Below are 14,320 nucleotides of genomic sequence, written 5' to 3'. Positions count from 1 at the left end.
AGCCCCCACTTGAGACCTGGGATTGGCGCAGCTCCAGGCCGCATGGCACAGCCGCCAGGGTCACCCACCCTTCCCTCTAGTCCCCGGCTCCCTGAGGCCCTCAACTCTCAGCTCCAGATTTAGGTCCCGCTCACAGGATTTTTACTTTATTCAGTGAACGTGGCCCTAGCAGCTCACCTTCAGCAAAGAAAGGCCCGGCCATAGCAGCATGTGGGAGCCATGGACAGCCCCTGTGGGATTGCAGTGTGGAGGGTCAGCCGTGCTCCCTGCAGGCCTCCCCACCGCTCCCAGGGGAGCGAGGCACCAGAGACGGGGCCCCTTGCCAGCTGGGAAGGCGAGGGCCAGGCCAGGGCGGAGGCCAGGCTGACAGTCACTTGGGGCTCCTCCCCGGCTCCTCACCCGACGGGGCTTCCACTGGTCATGCGGTGAGTCAGTCCTTCCAAGGGACGAGCAGATGGGAGTAGGCAGCTGACCTCTGCCGACGGCACTGGGGGCTCCATTCCAGCATCCATCTGCTTGGTGCCCACCTGGGCCATCATGGGCACGTGGAGGGCCCGGGGGCCTGCTTACTCCTGCGTCTCTCAGCACTGCTGGGAAAGGACCACGTCCTGCACCACCCAGGGGGACGGAGCCAGGCGGCTGCAACTGAAGGCGAGGCAGGCCTGGGAGGACCCAGCGCGGTGCCTTCTCACCTGGAGGAGGGGCCACACTCGGCAGCCCACGGGGAGCAGCTGCTGGGCGCCCAGATCTCTGGGCGCTCACTGTGCCTGAGGCAGGAGTGTGAGGCGGGCCCAAGCTCCAGGCCTCCGGGGACACACTTCCTGGAGAGTCAGAACAGCTGCCATACTGAATAAATGGGGGAAGCACTGCCGCCAGTCACCAGGGCAAACTGCTGTCCCATCTTCCTGCTATACATCCTCTCCTGTGGGGCTGTCCGTCCCCTGGAGGGGAGCCCTAGCCCGCTGGGGGTCAGAGAAGCTGCACACCATTATTGGCGCAAGGGCGGGGTGGGCCAGGAAAGCCAGACCAGCCCCTTAGGGGGGCTGCTAGGGAAGCCGAAGAGCATGTAGCCAGGAACTGCGGAGAGCCCTCCCGGCCTCCAAGTGGACAGCTGCCTGCCCGGAACATGGCGGCTGGACCTAAGCCAGCGCACGCTCCCCCGCTGCAACCATGCCAGAGGACGGGGGATGCCATTTTTTGAAGGTCCAAAATATCTGCAAAGCAAATAAAAATCCTCAGGTGACCATGAAGAAGAATCTTCAAGTCAGATCCTTCCTCCTACAAAGGGACACCGCACCAGCCCCAGGGTTGTGGGCCCAGTCATAGGCTGTCAGGACTGGGTTTGGGGACTACACGGACAGATAGGAGGGCTGACCTTCGCCCAGGCCAGGCGGAGAGGCAGCCCTGACCTGCCGTGGAAGGGCTCCTCCCGCAGTGGAGACAGGCAGGACACAGGAACTGCTGCCACTGACCCGAAGGAGCAATGACCGTGGCTCACCAGGCCTCTGGTCTAGAACAACCTACCCAGGAGCAATCGGAGAGCCCGGCCCCCCAGGATGGGCGTGGTCTCCAAATGCACTCCAGCCACGTGGTGCACGGCCCCCCCAGCTGAGAAATTCATGCCACCCTGGGGTGCAGAAGCAAGAGTGAAAGCTCTGCATCTCCTGCCCTGGGGTCCAGCCCTGTCCGGCTCTACTGCCAGCCTCAGGGCCTCCACTGGGCCCTTCCGCCTGGACTGGACACTGAGGCCGGGGCTTGGGTCTTTGCGCCAAAGGACATGCCTCACACGGCCTTAGTGCAGCACAGCAGTCATCATGTCTGACAGGGAACTGAGTGAGTGGACCGTGAACACTTGGTAGGGATGCGCAAGGGAACCGGCTTTTCCTGGGGTCTCCAGCACCCAGGAAGCAGTGGGGTGTGTGGGCCCCTGAACTCCAGGGCCGGGTCAGGCTGGACTCAGGCTACTGGAGACCAGCAGGAGCGGAGCCCGGGCCATGGGCCCCGCGCTGCTTTCCAGCTCCTCGCCCTCCGCCACCGGCCCAGCTCAGTTTCCTCACCCGCGGAATCAGGAATTGGATCCGACTTCTCATTTTCCTTCTGAAGTTCTAAACTTCGATGAAGTGCTCCAGAGGTGATATCACACCAGCTTTTCTTTTTTGATGACTCGGGTACACACAGGTTTCCCGGGATGTCTGTGGACTGTGCCTGGCTTGGACAGGGATACTTCTCTGGACCACTTTCCAAGCCTCCTTTCATGGCTGCCCTCTGAGCATCCTGTGCTCGTTTTGATTTCTCATCTTTGCTCTCTGAATGATGATTTATCTGGCTTTCAGAATAGAGAATAGAAGGCTGAGAGGCCTACTTGTGTGTGTGGCTTCTGGGGTTGCTTAGATTTATAAATATTTTAATAGGATTTTTATTCCTTCATAACAAATATCTTAGAAACCTTTGTACCAGGAGTAAGTTATGCAATTTTTTTTCTGTAAGCCTATCTTAATAGAGAGAAAACGACTCAAGAAAACTGTCAAAATTTTCAGTCCCTGAGAAGCTTGTGGTAGTCAGGGCTGAACTGCTCCCCAGAGCCCTGATGGCATCAGCTGTCCCTTATTCCTTACAGAGCCCTGCCCCCCTACTCCAAACCTAATGGGACAGTCAGGAACAGATATGACACATTTTAATCAGACTTTTTAAGGATTGCATTATTGAGCAAAAAAGACACACTAGATATTTAAACTTCCACTGGAGAAATTATAAGACCATGTTAGACAACAGAAAATCCTGAAGTGGAGTGACAGTGACATGACAGCCCAAAGCCATTAGTAGGACATACGAAGCCCAGAGCCTGGAGTGGAGCCAGTTCTAGGATGACACGGTGGAAAGGCGAACAAGGAGAGGGGCAGCGACGGCTGCGGCCCCCAAGTGCCCCTCGCCACGCGTGCCCGCATTGGCCTCTTCCTTCCAACACAGCTTGGCATGGAGATGAGGATCCGGGTCTGAAAGCTCTCTGCGGGAGATTCCGGTTTACCTCTGACCTAAAGCCAGTTGTTCTCACTCAGTCCCTCCTCCTGGGCTGCATCTAAGACCTTACAAAACCTTCCCCAGAAATAATCCCAGGTCATGTCTACCTGCACCAAATCTCTCTCTGAGAACTAAGATAATCTGTTCCAGAGACTCAGACGTTTCTTTCCTGTACAGCGGGGATGGAGAACAAAAACTGCGGAAGCAAGAGGAGGCCCTGGACCCGATGGCGAAGCACGAGAATCAGCTGCGTCTGGCCTTGAACCCCCCACGGTGAGTGTGTGCTGCCCTGGAGCCACTCGGGGCATGTGGTGATGCTGGCAGCCGAGAGATGACGGCAGAACTGAACGATTGCCCAAAAGCAATTACTGATTAGAATTGATTATTTCTACAAAGAAAGGTGACCTTTGGATGAGTCGTCACATTACAGCAGATTTGGTAAAGCGGCCGTAATTGTTAAGGGGACAGAACTACCTGACATTAAAACTCAAATGTTTCTCTGGATGTTGTCCATGGGCTTGAAATTAACAGGCTGCCGATGCAACCAGCGGGTGTCCAGGGCTGCCCTTGAGAGACCCCATCCTGGTCCTCTTCAGGAAGCGGAGCCACGCCTGGCCTATGCTCTGAGATGGGACCCGGTGACACGTAATGCAGACCACAGGCTTCCGCCACGACTTTTACTTTAACCAGGGGTTATAAACATACAGTCATCATCTAAACACACAGCAAATTGATGGGAAACGATATGTGACTAAATAGCTGTAGGTCGTTGCCGTGCCTCGTTCGATTTGCCTAATTACACATTTTACTGCCTCCTTACAGACCTGTTGCCCAAGGTATCTATAGCATTTATACCTACTTCTTCATTAATAGCTGAATCTTCATCCATAGTGACCACACTGGCATGCAAATTTAAAACTGCTTCCACGCCCACTGGCACGTGTGTCCTGGAGAGGGTGGCATTTTCAGAGCTAGAGACGAGCATTCTTGACCAACCTGACACAAAAGGTCTCCCAGCCACTCCGCTGCCTCCCACCCACCCTCTTCCATCAAACATCGCACAACAAAACTAGGGCATAAATACATCAGGGCGAGAAAGGACCCACGTACACAACGTGCAGTCCCAGGCACCACGGAGGGGCACGAGGGCCGCCCAGGCAGTGGAGCGCATACTTGGCCCGCTCCCATGGCCCAGGGAATTCAGCGGTTACCATGGCGGGACCGGGCCGGAGGGGGGACTCCGGAGGGCAGGCTTTGTCTGGACGCTGCTCAAACAGACCTGGGATTCAGCCTGCCGGTCTGTGTACTCTGGGCAAGCCGTCCGTGTGCTCAAGGGGCCGGGAACCGAAGTTCTGAGTCTGGCTCGGGCGCATACCTTCAGGTTTCTCTGGCACCCCGCCCCGCCCCCGCCCCGGCCAGACCCCTTCAGGCCCCTCTGTGTCCCCATCCATGCAAACAAACGGCACTGAGCACTCTCAAGGGGCAACACCAATTAGGAGCCTCCACTCTCCCTAAATAAACTGCTGGTAGGAACGTCCCAGATCCCATGGGCGTGAGTCAGAGAAACCAAAGCAATGTTCTTCACATGGAAAAGGAAATTATTCAGAGTGCGGTGGAAAGCCTGGGCCCCTATGCACTCCACAGCTCACCCTTTAAGGCTGAAGAAGTTCAGTTCAAAGCAACCATGCACGAACACATTCAACCCCTGAGGTAGGAGGTGGAGAAGCGGAACCAGAGGGCCTCCTGCCAAAGAACTACAATCCCTCTCCAGACCTCGGTTTTCTCATCTGTCAAATGGAGGTAACAATATATGGCCTGCCTCTGCCTCAAAGTATTACTGCTCAGATTAGACACCCTTTGAACAGACATCACCATTAGGGATGCAACTCTCTGAGACCATCTCAGATCGCTGCAGAAACCCTTCACGCATGGAGCCAGAGTGCGGTGGAGGGAGTCCCTGCTGAAGGAACGGCTTGAGGAGCTATTTTTTAGAGGAAGGGATACACATGTGCTGGGATCTGTCCCAAACAGACCCCATTAGGATTCCCCATGGTAGGATTCACTGTCCCCATTTGCTGTTCCAAAGAGGTGGGGGGATGGGGCCTCAACAGGAAGGAAGAGTATTAAAATTAACCCGACTTGGTTGGCATCCTTTTTGTGGAATGAAAGAAGTGGCCCCGTTAGGCCCACTCCATTTACAAGCAGTTGGATCATTTTACACCCAGGTGCCTTTGGCTTTACTAAGCGTCTCTGTGCCAATGCAAGTGGCAAGTCCCAAAACAAGAATCTAGCAGCAAAGTCAGCAGCCCAGACATGGAGCCGCTTTGGCACACACAGCGGGCCGCCCTGGGCCTGGGCACTGGCTGCACACACACTGTCGGCCTCCCACAGGGATCCCACAACACCACGGCCTAGCGTTCCCCCCACCTTACAGATGGGGAAATATGTTCCGAGACTTGCCCAAGGTCACACAAATCACCAAAGGGGATCCAGACCCAGCTGACCCCCACTGGCTGCAGAGAAATGAGCTGCACTCAAGCCACAGTCTCTGCCACACTCCGGAGGCCTCTGGGTTCTCCAGCAGTGCCATGCGCTCACCAGCCACAGGCGCCACACGGTGAACTAGGAGGGAATCTCCTCCCCCACATGCCCTCTCCACCCTGTGATCTGAGCAAGCGAAAAACGCAGATCCAGCATTCTCTTGGGCAGAAAAGATGCTACCAGACCATGAATTTGACACTCTCACACAATCTATCCAAAATACTGTTCCTATCAAAACTTTCATAAGCCAAAATGGGGTAAAACAAAGAAACGATTACCATTAATGTACAGGAAAAACATCTGAGCACTCCCAGACCCCAAAATTACGTCTCTTAGGTTTTTCTGGAACCTTGGGAACATAGCTTACTGGCGGATGCACGGAATAAAGGGCGATAGAGCGCAGATGCTCACAGACCCCTCCGAGCCCCGGGCCCTGGCAGCTGCTGGGCATGGTTCTGGGGAAGGAGCTTGTGGGGCCACCTTGCTGCTCGGGGTGCACGCTGCCAACACTGAACGCCTTTTCACTTTTTGCCTTTTTTTGTGTGAAAGTGAAAATCCTCTTTGGATTTCCTTCGGCCTACAAAAGCAGTTTCTTCTGTGGGTCTTTTGTAAAAGTGGCGTAACGGGAACTTCTGAGAAGCGGGACACCTGCATTTATTGGGCGGCTTCTGAGCAGGGAGAGGTGGGACGTGGGAGGTGAAAAAGACTCACCCCGAGGGCACCTCTAGAAGGCAGCAAACGTGTTGAGGACACAAACAGCAACCCCAGTGACAAAAGTGGACACCCTAAGGGTGAATATGCTGACCAGCAGGGAGACGCCAAGGGTGTGATAGCGCTGAGGTCCTGTGCCCGCAGGCCGGGGGTGCGGGGAGGTGGCCAATCTCCCTAGAGAGCAGGAGACCACAGCTGGCCCTGAAGGTGGCGGCCAAGCCGGAGGGCCAGCGTGGAGCAGACGGAAGTGCAGGGCCCTCCGTCATGGGCTGCCTGTGCATCCCTGTGGGGTGACGTGCGAGAGCCGTGCAGAGGCGCGGACACATGGAGAGCAGTGACTCTGAAATCTGCCGTCTCTGAGTTAATCAAAAGAGCGGTTTATGCTTAAGGCCCCAGAACCATGGGCTGCAGCCATGGGGGAGGAGGCGAAATCCTGGATCCTAAGGGCATCTCTCCACAGGCATCCTTTGGCCTCGGGCTTCTCTCTGTGAAGGGGGCACAATGTCTGCTCTGTCCCCCCACCTCCGAGGGCTGCCGTGGGCTCCAGTGAGATCACGGGTGGGGTGGGCTTTGCAAACTATCCAGCGCCGCACACACGTGAGGCGTTCTCATGACTCAGGGTCGAGCACTGTCTCAGGCACCACAACACAAATAATATGTGACACAGCTTCTGCCCTTCAAACAACTGACTGCAACACGCCGCGAAAGAAATCCGTCTTCAGGATGCATGTCTCCTTCCACACCAGAGGAGACGAGAGGCCCCGTCCTGGTTGTCCTGACGACGCAGTTCACCCAAGCAGGCTGCACCGACTGCCCTCCTCTGACGAGCCGGAAGCACAATACACACTGTGGTGGCCTGAACCATGGCCGCCACGAGGCATGTTCGGCCGAAGCCCCAGTACCTGCAGCCGTGGTCTTATTTGAAAACAGAGTCTTTGCAGAGGGAATTACTTAAGAGGGGTCCCCCTTAACCCCCTGTGACTGGTGTCCTGCTCAGAAGAGGACAGAGACAGACCCAGGGGGGAGATGGAGGCACAGGCTGGCATGATGCAGCCACAAGCTGAGGACACCAAGAGCTGAGGGCACCCCCAGAAGCTGGAGGAGGCCTGGGAGGACCCTCCCGGGGAGCCTCGGAGGCCCTGCCCAGCCCTGAATCTCAGACTTCTGGCTCCAGACTCTGAGCGAATACAGTTCCGCTGCAGGAAACCAGTTCGCCCTGCTCTGTTACAGCTGCCCTGGGAAACCAGCACACGGGCCCAGCAGCGAGGTGCCCCAGGGCCACCCGTGCAGTGCGCTGAAGCAACACACTCGGGGCCTAAAGGCATAAAGCTGTCAGTAAGGCTCAAGGATGGGGAGTCCCGCCTGAGGGGGGCTGCTGTCCTTGGTGGGGGAGGCTGCAGAGCCCAGGCTGGATTTGGCAGGGGAACCACGCTGTCCTCCGGATCTGCACACCACATATGCTGTCCGAGCCAGCCATCCACCAGAAAACCCCGAGGGCGGGCAGCACAGCTGCGGCCTGTCGGTGAGAGAAGGGGAGTGCAGAGCAGCCCAGAGAGGTCAGGGTGCCTGTGTACCCCTGTTCCTTGCTGCAGGTAGTAACGGGAAAGGTTGGGCATGCTCTGGTTCAGAGTTCTAAGCAAAGGCCCTGGACATGTGTGCCATCATGTGGCTTGATGAACGTTGAATGACCATAACAGAGGACCCAGAGGCAAGGCCTTGTGTCTGAAAACCTCTGCCATTTCTGAAGCCATGGTAGCCCCCTCCTGGCTTTCACTGTGAGGGTCCCCAAGTCCCAAAACAGAGACATCCCATGTCAAGGCCAGTCAGAGAAGGACTGCTCTCATTCAAAGGTAACTTTTATGCTGTGCTGTGGTTCCCGTCCACAGTAACCTGAGAAATTGATAATTCAAGGACTAAGAAACTATGCCCTTGAGCATGCCTAACCTGAAACCCAAGTTTATGTCCCACCATTTGGTGGCTGACCTAGTTAAATTGGAAACACAGCCTTGCTGAGCGCTTTCTTGGGACTTAGGGGTGCAGAACTTGGAGCTTGGAACCCAAGGCTAGCCTGGTCCATGCTGACCATTATTAGGTGGCCCAGTCACATTGCAGGCTACACCTGTGTGCCAACCTGCATCCTCACACCTTGTGCATGCCACACCTCTGATGCTTTTCCATCACATCTTCTGCAAGTGTATGTAGAGGAATGGATTCTCTCAGGAGGCTCGTAGCAAAGCAAGCCCCCTCACAGTCTTGTGTGGCATTCCACAGCCCGGGTACTTTATGTTCACGTGTGAGGGCATTCAGTGATCTCAGTTTTGAGCCTTAGCCCTCCAATCTGTAAAATGGGAAGAAGAGCAGACATCTGAAATGCGTGAGGTAGTGGGGCCAGAGCTCTGAGGAGAGGAGGACATACACGAAGGTGTGATCACCACCACACAGAAGGCCAGGCACTGAGGCTCACCCGGGAGCTGCAGCACGGAGCAGGACGCTGGAGCCTGGCCAGCACTCTCACCTGCGCTCCCAAGCTCTGGCAGCCATGCCAGGCCTCGCTGCAGGTCTGCCCTGGGCACTGGGACACACAGGCCGTCCATTCTTTCCAGGTGCACAGGCCTCAGCTCACTGTGCTGTCCCTCAGGTATGGGCCTTCTACCGGCTGCCTGACCTCAAACGTACAGCACTGAGCGTGCAGAGAAGCTGCTGGGCCCCGGCCAGATTCACTGTGTGCCTGTCTGCTCCCCGGTAGGGAGGTAGTGGTTCCTACTGCGTAGTGGCTTTCCCTGGTTAATTAAGTTGTATCCAAGCACAAGTAAAATGCATTCTGAATAAGCAAATATTCCTATTATCCAAAGCTGCAGGTGAGATTTAACTTGCCCCAGAATGCAGCTCTCTGGAGGAGGCGCTCAGTGAACACAAAGTGGGAGCACTGGAGCACAAGGGCCCCGCACCCGACTCCAGCCCGTGGCACCCAGCTGGACGGGCCAGGCCTCCCGGAGGACAACACCATGCTCCTTACCCCAGGAGGCGTTCCACAGCACCTCCCTGGGCCCCGCTCAGCCAGGGCCTCCACGCCATCTGGGCCTGCGAGACGCTGCCCCCCACGGCCTGGCCTCCAGGTGCAGCTGTGCCCCTCCAGAAACTCTGCCCCCAGGCACCAAGCACGAGGATGGTCACCGGCAGCCACCAGGTTTTCCTGTTAGCTCCCAAATGCTAGGACAATGGGAAAAGTACCAGAGGCCCACTGATTATTAATGCTCAGGTTGCTTTTGCTAATATAAAGTCCAGGCAGGAGTCTTTACCCTCCGTGCTCACCGCTCTCCCGGCTCCCTCCTCCCCATGCCACTGTCCTGTCTGGCTCTTGGTTTTGCAGGACAGCTAAGGGCCACATTCCTCACAGGGTTGGGGTCAGGAGGAGGGTCAGGAGGAGGGTGTGGGGTGCGTCTGCCTGGCCTGCCTGCAAGAGCCTCTCCAACCCCACCTTCACTGGTGCTGGAGCAAGTGCCCAACAGAGCCAAAGGCCCCCAGGAAGCAGGGCTCTGAACTGGAGGTTCGTGGCCAGTGTGGGCTGGAGGTGCCCTGGGGCACCCACAAGAGGCAGCATACAGACACTGGCAGGCCAGGGCCCAGCCCCTGTTCTCAGGCCCACGGTGCAGAGGCTGCTGGAGCGGTGCCGCCTCATTCCTCCAAGGTGCAGGCAGCGCAGGCACACGGCCAGGGGTGCACGGACCAGGGGCAGGGCTCAGTTCAGCCCCATCTGCAAACAGGAGACAGAGGTCGGGGGTGCTTGGGACTAGCCAGGGGGACAGCATGGAGGCAGGTGGGCCTGGAGCCCAGAGAGGCGCAGGCTGCCTGGTGGCAGGGGAGCCCATCCGGGGCACCTCGGAGCCCGCTCTGCCCCTGGGTTTCTGCACGTCAGCATTGCGTCTCCTTTCTCTTTAAAGAAAATGTTTGGACAGAAGTCGCACAGATGATGCAAGCACACTGCTGGCTGCCCAGAAGGGTCACGGCCACCATGTCAGTGGTAGAATGAGCCAGGGACGAACCAACGGGGGCTCTCCCAGCACTGGGTGGACAGGGAAGCAGGCAAAAATGGCATCAAGTCTCCTCCTTGGAAAGGGGCTGCCCAGCGATGTGGAGACCGGGGAGCTCCGGAGTCCCCAGGGTCCCCTTACCCAAGAGCCAGCCAGGCCCTGCTGCAAACCCAGCTGCAGGCCCTTCAGTGGGAAGTCACCGCCCGCTGCTCCCCTACAGGCCGAGCCCTCTGTCTCCTCACCTGAGCACACTCGCAGGTGCACACACACATGCCCACATGCACACTCGCACCTGCTCGCCCTCATCTCCACCACCATGCTCGCTCTCCGGAAAGAATCAGACACCCACACACAGTGGACCCATCAGCCCTGCCAGGGGAGGCTCCGTGGGCTGCTCCCCAGGTACAGTGGGGCAGAAGGGATGCAGACAGGAAGGCATTCCCGGAGGGCGGGGCGGCCTGAGGACGGGGACCCAGGCCCAACCTCCTGCCCCAGCCCCCAGCCTTTGCCCTGTGGGCTTCCTGTACCCCAGTCAGGCTGGTCAGCAAGACACAGACCCTGGCCGTGTGGCTCAGGAGTGTGGCCAGGCACTGCCTGTCAGGTTCCTCCCACCTCGGGAGGCACCCGTGGCCCTCGCATGCCGTGAGGGTTCACAGTATTGATGTTCCCGGGGCGTCTGCGTCTTAACCAGGGTCAGACAGCTAAGGAGTGATCTGCACAGAACCTCACGGCAGTGTGGAATGGGGCAGTGCACAGAAGCTGGGGTCATCAGGACTAGCTCTGTGGCCGGTTCTGTTCTTCGTTTCCTAGGAGTGAGGCTGCCTCCCCACTCCATGCTTCCTGTCCTCCCCACAGCTCAATTCTCTGAACCCCAAAGGGCTATGAAACCACTTTGAAACTATTTAGACCCGAGGAGAAGTAGGCACCGCTTCAGATGAAGCCTGATGGCTCAACAGAGGGCAGGGTGGGCAGAGAGGGGAAGCAGCCCGCTGCAGGCTGGACGTGCCCGCCCCCCACACCTGGGCCAAATGTGGCGTCACGCTTCAAGCTGGCCTCTGCATCAAGCCACTGGAGTAAAGGGGGTGCAGGATGTGACGGCCTCAGGAAAGGGGCTTCACCCCCCACCCCCAGGCCTCTGTGGGGGGTCAGAAATCAGCAGACGCTTCCACTCTGGGAGACAGTCACTCGGGGCTCCCCACAAGCTGCGGGGCAAAACCAGCAAGAAGCTGGCTGGGACCACAGGCCCTCGGGATGGCATCTGCCCCCCTGCTTCAGTGAGTGACGGGGCCGGGGAGACGCCGGGTCCCGCTCCCAGGCCTGCTGGGCGCGATGCGGGTGCCCAGCCCGCCGGCCCCTGCAGGGCTCTCACCACTCCCCTCTGCTGAGAAATGCTGCCCCACCAGCGCCAGCCATGCAGAAGCTAGGGTGGGTCCCTGTTTCAGGGGGTCAGGGGGCCTTCTGCAGTGGCTGCAATGCCAAACTCAGCCAGGCAGGCAGGCAGCTGCTCCAGGCCTGGCTGGGCTGTGTCAGGCAGGGAGGAAGGGTGCCCTTGGGTTCACCTGCGCCAGTCTCCAACAGTGGGACCCTTCCCAGGGCTTTCTGGGAGTCCGGAGACTGGGGTCTCCCACGACCAGGGGTCAGGGAAGGACCCTGGGGGAAGGGGCAGTGCAGGCCACATCACTCTCAAAGTCAGGGGGAGGCTTGGCTGGCAATCCTGGGAGAAGTGGAGCAACAGAAATTCAATTTGCCAAAACTGGACCAAAATCAGAAAGAAGTTGAAACTGGATGATTGCACAGAAGACTGAAGTCCTGTCAGGAAAAGGAATCGATGGGGAGATGTAGGAAGAGGAACGGAAGCTCAGAGCCCTCCCCCAGGGACGGGGGCCAGGGAGCCCTGGAGGGGGTGGCAGGCAGGCAGCAGCTTTGCGGGGAGGCCGGAGCTCCACGCAGGGCCCCTGAGTGCTGGTCTTCGGGGAGGAAACGGAGGCTCGCTGACACTGGTGGGGGTCAGGGAAGGCCGGGCGGTGGCTAGCTCTCAGGCAGGGCCTCCCAAACTGGTCTGAATGGATTTCCCAAAGCAGCCGGAGCAGAGCCTGAAGGCAGAGTGAGGAGGCCATCTAGTGGCGGGGGCGGCGGGGAGGCAGGGGCCAGGCCCAGGAGGCACCTGGGGGTGGGTGGGCGCAAAGCAGGGGGGGCCCGTCCTCCGCAGGGATGCTGGGTGAGGGATGGGCGATGGGAGATGGCGGAAGGGGGAATGAAAAGATGGGGGGATGGAGGGATGGAGGGATGGGGGATAGGGGTGGGGGATGGAGGGATGGGGATAGGGGTGGGGGATGGAGGGATGGGGGATAGGGGTGGGGGATGGAGGGATGGGGGATAGGGGTGGGGGATGGAGGGATGGGGATAGGGGTGGGGGATGGAGGGATGGGGGATAGGGGTGGGGAATGGAGGGATGGGGATAGGGGTGGGGGATGGAGGGATGGGGATAGGGGTGGGGGATGGAGGGATGGGGATAAGGATGTAAGGAGGGGGGAGGGGGGAGGGGGAGAGGAATGGGGAGGGGGAGGGGGGAGGGGGATGAGGGAGGGGGAGGGGAGGGGGGATAGAGGGAGGGGGAGGGGGAGGGGGATGGGAGATGGAGGATGGGAATGGGGATGGCTGATGGGGGTTGGGAGGGGGAGGGGGAGGGGTGGGGAGGGGGGAGGGGAGGGAGGATGGGGTGGGGGGAGGGGGGGAGGGGATGGAGGGATGGGAATGGGCATGGGTGATGGGAGTGGGGGATGGGAGTGGGGGATAGGGGGTGGGGGATGGGGGTGGGGGATGGGTTGGAGGGATGGGGAGGGGAGGGGAGGGGGGAGGGAAGGGAGGATGGGATGGGGGAGGGGGAGGGGAGGGGAGGGGAGGGGGGAGGGAAGGGAGGACGGGGTGGGGGGAGGGGGATGGGGAGGGGAGGGGGGAGGGAAGGGAGGATGGGATGGGGGAGGGGGAGGGGAGGGGAGGGGAGGGGGGAGGGAAGGGAGGACGGGGTGGGGGGAGGGGGAGGGGAGGGGGATGTAGGGGAAGGACTGCTGAGGGAGGGAAGCTGGGAGTGGCAGGGGCGTGCAGATGGCCACTGGAAAGAGGGCCAGAGCCCAGCCACCTTAGAAGTGGGTCCTGCGGGTTGGTTACCTGGGATGTCTGGCCAGGTCAAGCAGGGGCTGGGGTTTGGAACCTCTGACCTGAGTGGGGAGAGGCCCGAATTGTCTGGAGGGGGAAAGGCAACGAGAGGGAGCCATCTGGTGTCTGGAGGTGGAAGACAGTGTGTGTGGTGCTGGGAGGTGGGGCCCAGGTAGGAGGGGAGTCCCGTGGCACGGCCTCAGCTTCTGGGGGAGGGTGTTTCTAAGGCAATCAATTCAGACTGCCATTGATTTTTGTTCATATTCCCTCCCCACCCACAACAAGGAGCATATCCTCAGAAATAAGGTGGCAGAGGTGGGTTTTATGTCCAGGTGATTTCATTCTGCAGGAGGGGCCAGTCCCCAGCAGGCGCCCGGCAGGGTGTCCAGGGCTGGCTGGGAGATGGAGGCGGACCGGGTGGGGTGGCCCTAACCAGCACAGGGTGGTGTGAGCTCCTCCTGCTCCTTCGCCGTGGGCTCTGCTGCTCAGGCTGTGGCTCCAGAGCACACTGGGGGCAACACGGCACCCCAGCATGTAGCCATGCAGCCCTCCGGCTGCGCTGCTCAACTGCAACGCAGGGGCCCAGGGCCTCTGACCACGGGGAGGTGACCCAGTGCTGCAGCAAGGCTGCTAAGGAAGGTGCAATCGCGGAAAGGGGGGAGGCACGATGCAAAGGTGGGGAAAGGCTGAGTGTCCCCAGGGCCCAGCAGCTCCTCAAGCCTCACCCCACCCCCGGCATCCAGTGGTGTTACATCCACACCCACTGGGTGGGCACCACCTCAAACAGGCCCACCCTCCTGGGGACAGGACAGTGGGCACAGATGGCAGGTCCTTCCTGTACAGCCACGCACATCCTGGAGGAG

Source organism: Manis pentadactyla, chromosome 7 (assembly GCF_030020395.1).
Source record: "Manis pentadactyla isolate mManPen7 chromosome 7, mManPen7.hap1, whole genome shotgun sequence".
Lineage (NCBI taxonomy): Eukaryota > Metazoa > Chordata > Mammalia > Pholidota > Manidae > Manis > Manis pentadactyla.
The sequence above is the reverse complement of the archived record's forward strand: the minus strand, read 5'-3'. Positions refer to the sequence as shown.